The sequence below is a fragment of the Bidens hawaiensis genome, unplaced genomic scaffold (assembly GCF_021521415.1).
Source record: "Bidens hawaiensis isolate Kalapana, Puna unplaced genomic scaffold, B.hawaiensis_p1.1 tig00001685_1, whole genome shotgun sequence".
Lineage (NCBI taxonomy): Eukaryota > Viridiplantae > Streptophyta > Magnoliopsida > Asterales > Asteraceae > Bidens > Bidens hawaiensis.
Genome location: NW_027491095.1, coordinates 3885405 through 3892147, shown reverse-complemented (window position 1 = coordinate 3892147; position 6743 = coordinate 3885405). Strand labels below are relative to the sequence as shown.

The 6743-nt window shown below is 33.1% G+C and overlaps 1 long non-coding RNA gene and 1 pseudogene across 3 annotated transcripts; both read left to right on the top strand.

The window, feature by feature from the left end:
* The first annotated feature begins 452 nt into the window (after positions 1-452).
* LOC143591709 (uncharacterized) lies at positions 453-2922 on the top strand. Of its 3 annotated transcripts, XR_013145751.1 has the most exons (6): positions 453-605; positions 696-822; positions 944-1279; positions 1480-1677; positions 1765-1976; positions 2397-2922. It is a non-coding gene; the product is annotated as an uncharacterized LOC143591709 (long non-coding RNA). The 3 variants fall into 3 exon arrangements; XR_013145748.1 differs by having other exon boundaries at positions 696-1279; XR_013145746.1 differs by having other exon boundaries at positions 459-1279.
* A 1827-nt stretch (positions 2923-4749) lies between these two features.
* LOC143591772 (UPF0481 protein At3g47200-like) lies at positions 4750-6511 on the top strand (annotated as a pseudogene).
* Positions 6512-6743: the final 232 nt, after the last annotated feature.

Here is a 6743-nt window from a genome sequence, read left to right as displayed (position 1 = left end):
GTTTGTTGAACTAAAACTTAATCATTAATGAATGTTCAAATAAATGAGTCGTTTATTGTTTATTAACAACACAGACTAGGACCATATATATTTGATCAGTGGACCATGAATTTTTAGATATAAGTTACCAAAATGCTACCATATATGCCAGATTGGTTTTTAAGTTCTAATTTTGTTTGAAATGATTTGTTACAGATTGTTTATTCATAAAACAAATAGAAAAGAATAATAATCCATGGACACTAATTTCATGAGATATTATCTAATTATTGGATGTTAATTAGTATTAAAGGGGTGGATTCTTTTAGTAAGGCCTTTAACTAGTTCATAAGTTAAGTTTTACATTTCTTTTAATTCTAATATACTTGTATTTTTTAGAAATTATGGCACGCAATTCAACTGGAGATGGTGGTCGAGGGAGAGAGCAAGTTAACAATCATGGTAGTACAGACCCATGGTGGACAACCAACTACAGATGCATATTAGCCTCTCCATGAACCTAGTGATGACGAGGATGAGCCAGTTGCTATAGGTCGGGGACCGGTTGTCCCACCTCCAATACCTACACCTGAAAATCGCATTTGGATTTGGGTTGAAAATAATGAGTGAGTGTGAGAAATATGTGATATTCTCTTTTTAGGTGACTACAAAAGTATTATTATTGTTTATTGGGATGTATTGTTTCCATTTTCTAGATTTAATATTCAAAATCCGGTTTCCCGAATTATTGGTAGCATTTTGAAGTTGATGTGGTCGGGCGGATGGCAAGGATGGAAAGATGTTCCTATCTTTCATCGTGAACGCATGTTTGAGCGTTTTCAGGTATGCCTATGACACATTTGTACGTATTATAATAATGCATATTTTATTATTTTTATTATAATACTGCATATAACTTAATAAAGAGTATAAACATTATTGACCAATGTTTTTCTCCTTTTAGAAATACTATTAGTGGGAAGCTGAGGAAAAAGACTCAATTCACTCATGTTGGGAGAGGTGCATTAAGGGAAAGTTTCCTAATCTGTTGGGTAAGGCTCGGAAATTCGCCAAGACCCGTGCGCTTCAGAAGGGTATAAAAGTTGGGAAAGATTGGAGTGTCACTATTCCATTTAAGCCACACTGGATTAGTCAAGATTCTTGGAAAGAACTAATTTAGGTTTGGAATACCACCTCATAGCAAGACAAGTCTTCTCAAAATAGCAAAAACAGAGAAAAGGCAACAGGTGGTAGACATACTGTTGGATCAAAGAGCTTTGTTACCATTAGAAAAGAGATGGTAAGAAATTCTAATCATAATCTTTAATATTAGATGTGTTCCTGGTCTGTTAGTAACGGTTTTTAAACATCAAAAACCGAAATTGAACTGTTACTAAGGGTTTGGTATAACATGTTATAATTTGAAATATATACACACACGTGCTTATTTAATACATCAGCAACTATTTTTTTACTAACTTATAAATATGTACTTTATAGGACAACACGTTAAAGCAGTGTGCTAAGTTTGGTGAATTTTGGTTACAGACACATGCAAAGAAAGGGTCAAGACCGATGGATAAGTTGCCGGTTTGTAGCGAGTTAGTAGATGTGGATTTGGAAGAAGCCGATGATGTGGAAGATATGATTCAAGAGAAAAATGTAGATTGGGTTGACCCAAGGGCTGGTGAAGCTTATGTAAGTCTCATTATTTTGTAAATGCATGTTTTAACTGCTTGATTTTTTATAATGTTAATGTCATCTTTTTTAATGTTCTTATTGTAGGAATCATATATGAAACTAGTTGTAAAGAAGTATGGAGAAGACACTAGCCTACACCCAGAATTTGATATGGAATTATGGTCCAGCATTGCGGGGGGAAGAAAAAACGTCGGCTATACGGGGCTAGCAACGTCACTGACCCGTATGTTGTGTTGACGGGTGCACCTTCAATGTTGAGTTCTGGTAGTTCCTTTCCATCGGGCAGAAATAATAAGGTTTGCATTCTCTATTTAAAACAGTATAGATTTTGGTTTTCTTTTAGCTCCAACCAGAAGCATGCACGGGATACAATTCTAAACTGGACTAATTACACATGTGTTGGTCAAGGTTTTGAAATGCATTTTATGGGATGAGTACATGGGCTTCACTGGGTTGCTATAAACTTCAAACCTTGATGAACTGTTTTGTTTGCAGTTAATATTGGAAACCGACGGTAAAATCGGACCGTGACATAAGGGATTATATAACTTATATTAGGTTCAACATTAAACAAAATTGCTTACTTAAAAGCTGATTACATGCATTTACAAACTAGTAATTTTATTTATGTACAACTAGCTTTTTTTTTATTTTGTATAAAACATCGAACGTTTGCGTGTTCTTAAGAATGATCAATGGATTTAATACAATTACAGGTGCAACAGTTGGAAGAAAAAATAGCTGAGTTAGAACGGGAAAAAATAGCGGAGCTAGAACGAGGAAAAGTAGAAAAACAGGCTATGTTGGAGAAAATTGAAGAAAATGCAAGATTGTTTGCTAAGATGAATGAGAAACTTCAACTAATGTCACGAAATCAGCTACAAAACATTTCACCAAGTTAAGATATGGAAATTTCATTTTTTATTGTGTTACTTTTTGGATGATTTAGATTGTTTTTGTAGTACATTTGGAAATTTTATGTTATTTGGTTTGGATATTTTACTTTGTTTTGATATATTTTATAAATTTTGAATATAATGTTTACATGAAAAAAGTAAAAAATAAAATAAAAACAGGAAAGATTTTAATAAAATACACAAAATGTATAGCTAGATATGTAATCAAAATCTTATATATTCTATAGCGAAATTTACAAATATTTGTAGCTACATTTGTAGCAAAAAAACAACTAAACTTTGTAGCTAAATTTCATAGCAAAAACCATAGCAAACTTTTATAGCTAAAACCATAGCAAATTTCAAGATGAAATTTGTAGCTAAAGTACTAGCTGAAACTTGGTAGCTAAATTTCATAGCAAAAACCATAGCAAACTTTTATAGCTAAAACCATAGCAAATTTCAAGATGAAATTTGTAGCTAAAGTAGTAGCTGAAACTTGGTAGCAAACTCCTTAACTAAAAATCAGTAGCAAAATTATGATGCTAAAAAAGCGTAGCAAATTTCCGTACCTAACAATTTGTAGCTAAAAATCCGTAGCCAGCAATTCTGTAGCAAAATCCGTGGCTAATGTATCTAAAATAGTGACCTCTCTTTTGGTAGCTAAAGTCGTAGCAAACTTTGGATTCCATAGCAAATATCCATAGCAAATAAGTTAGCTACGGACTTGTACCTACGGACCTAATTCGTAGCAAACACCCTGTTAGCTACGGATTTGGCCGTAACAAATATCTGTTTTTGTTGTAGTGAAGTTTTATCAAATAACACAACATTGAACGCATACCTCATGAAATTAATTAACCGAGTAACAGTGTGTAGTTCGTTTTTCTTCTTTTACAAAAACACACCAAAGTTGATGATTGGTGTGTTGTATTGCGTAATAGATAGCAATTAGTGGTGGACTTTCTGAACTATTGGGTAAATTTAATAGACTTAAGTGTGTTTTTCTGATATTTGTTGTGGGTTTGTTAGTTTGATGAACAAAGGGATGGTGTGTAGTATGGATTGATTTTTTTGTTGAAGAAATCAAGATCTAGAAATTAGGAAAGCAGTTCATGAATTCATATGCAGATTAGTAAAATAATCCGATCATGATGTGAGTAGTTTAGAAATTTTGATTAATTTAAGCATAAATGTAGTAAACACAATTAATTTGCATTTTAATACCATAATTATAAAATTTGACTTTTTACCATCTTACCCCTGTGTGTTTTATTTAATCCAATGGTCATAATCTCTTCCTACACTTCTTATGAAATAATGTTTTTTTTATTTTAACCTTCCTCTCTCTCTCTCTCTCTCTCTCTCTCTCTCTCTCTCTCTATATATATATATATATATATATAAGACATGTTGATTTAGGGGAGAGATATTTTGTGAACTTGATGAGTTGTAAGAACTTTAAAACTCAATTTCGGACCACACATTTAATTAAATGATATGAAATATGTGGCTGAGACTAAATTTAATTAAAAATGAATAAGGAGAAAGAATAAGTATTTTTGATGATTACACAAGTTTAAATGTTAGTTACACACGTGTAATAAGTCGATTCGGTGTGTAAAAAAATACATGTAATTTTTTGTACAACGTATTCAAAAAAAAATTGTTACATTGAGTTTTTTCTAGTTCTTAAAACTTAAAGCGGTTTTTAAAAGAAATCAATCCCGTTGATTTATTTCTTATAGTGGACTTCTTAAACAGCCTATGCAAACCAAACCCAAGAACTTCCCAAAGCTGACTCAAAATTACTAGCAAACCAGGCTTCGCATGCTTCCTCCTTTCTTTACCCTCTTTACCCTCTGTCACCCTCCACCTAGTCTATATTTTGGAAAAACCCCCAACAAACATTTGACACATGGAAATCTGCATATGTTTAATATGCCTATATATATGTTTTGATTTTAGCTGCACTTTTTAGCTTAAAAAGGTTGTCCCCACAAAACTCACTCCACTCACTGTTTAAAAAGTTAGGCTAAATAGCCGATCAGATCTACACCATTCCATCTTTTGCTGATTGATTTGTAAGGTCTTGTAGACCCAACTTAAGTTCTAGTTTTTGAAGGTTGAATTTGATTGCAATTGTTAATCACTGAAGAAAAGAGCATATACTATGGAAAGATGGGATTTGGAGTTTGGACAAGTAGAATTGATTCAAGACACCATTCAAAGTCTTCTTGATTGTGTAGAAAACGATGAAGACAACCATACGAAGCGGATTTCGCCATCAATTTGCATGGAACCTGGTAAATTCTTAAGTAATTTTGTGATTTTTAAAATGTTAAAAATTAAATATGTAGCTTATTTATTTATTTATCATTATTATTATTATTATTATTCATTAGTTAAAACTTATAGTTTTGGATTTGTTCAAGTTAGATAGTTGTTATACTGTTTGACCAGAAAAATGGAAAGATTCTTTTACTAAAACATACCAATTTCATCGACATCATGTGATAATGGTAGAACAAAATAGGTTTAACTTACAGATTATATATATACAACCAGAACATGACCGGCCATTTATTAATTCGTTGGCGGATTGATCGTTTTGTTACATACTTAGAGATCATGTTGAGTACCAAGGTGCGAGATGAAGACATGATTCAAGACAGTGTCGTCCAACGTCTTCTTTATCGTGTTAAAAAGGAAGAGAGCCTTGTGAACCAATTTTCACCATCAATTTACATGGCACCTAGTACGCTACGTGATTTGAGCCCAAGTTCTTTCAACCCTCGGGTAGTCAGTATTGGGCCTCTACACAGAGAAGATGAGAATGTTCAAGCATTTGAAAGGTGGAAAGCAAGTTATTTGATTAACCTAATGCGACGTACCAATTCCTCACAAGAGGATATATTGAAATTATGTGTACAAAAGATATACACTTCAATGGAACGAATAAAGACTTGTTATGTTTGGACGAAAACCTATGGAGATGCTGAAATTGCCGACATGATGATTATGGATGCTTGTTCTATACTTGCATTCCCTGTTTAAGATTTGGAGTTCTGGTGTGGAAATAGGTAAGGAAGGAGTCTTGCAATTCCAAAACATATTGTATGATTTGGTATTGCTAGAAAACCAAATCCCATTCTTTATTCTTGATGAACTATTTCGGTGCACTAATTGAAATTTAATCCTAATGCCACCCTTCTTGAACTTATTCGTCCAGTTCTAGCTACCGTCAACCTATTTAAAGAAGATATAAAAATCAACAATATTTCCATTGAGAATGCTCATCATATTCTTAGCCTTCTACATCAATGTTACAAGCCTCCACGTAATATTAAAAAAGGTGTCTTTAGCTCAAGAATCCTCTCGGTTACAGATCTAAACAGAGCAGGTGTGAACTTCAAACGTAACAAAGATCCAACATGGTTGATGGGGATGGAAGTGAACTTATATAGGTTCCCATGTCGTTTGGGTCTTGGAATAAGCCTACTCTTAGAATCCCGACATTAAAAATTCATGATTCGACTGAGTTTGTTTTAAGGAATCTTATTGCATACGAGCAGTCAGGTCTAAATCATCATTATATTACATCATATGCCATTGCCATGGATATGTTGGTGGATCCTAAAGAAGATGTTGTCAAGTTGGTAGACTCAAGAGTCATTGTCAACCATTTTGGTTCCAATGAAGAAGCTACTAATATAATCAACAACATATGCAAAGCAGTTACAGTGGTGGATTTCTTTTATGAAGAACAGTGGGTAAAATTGAGTAACTACTGTGATGGTTATTGGCCAAAAGATATAGCGAGGATGAGGAAAAATTACTTCAGTAGTCCGTGGAATATGATTGCTCTGGTTGTTGGAATCATCCTATTTGCTCTAACCGTGGTTCAGACCATCTTTACCATTAAATCTGCTTGAATTTTACTGTAAGATTTATCTTCTATTTTTCCTTTAATTTCTCGGTCACTTTTAGACTAGATATATTTAAAAGTTATTATCATTCATAAACTTCGTAGTCTGGAAACGAAAGTACTTTAACTTAAAACGTGTTTGATTAGTCAGCGATGAAACATGAATTAGACTTGGTTCCGTGGATAAGTTTTTATTTTTAATGTTACTTTAAAATCTCACTAGTGGAACTAAAGATCTG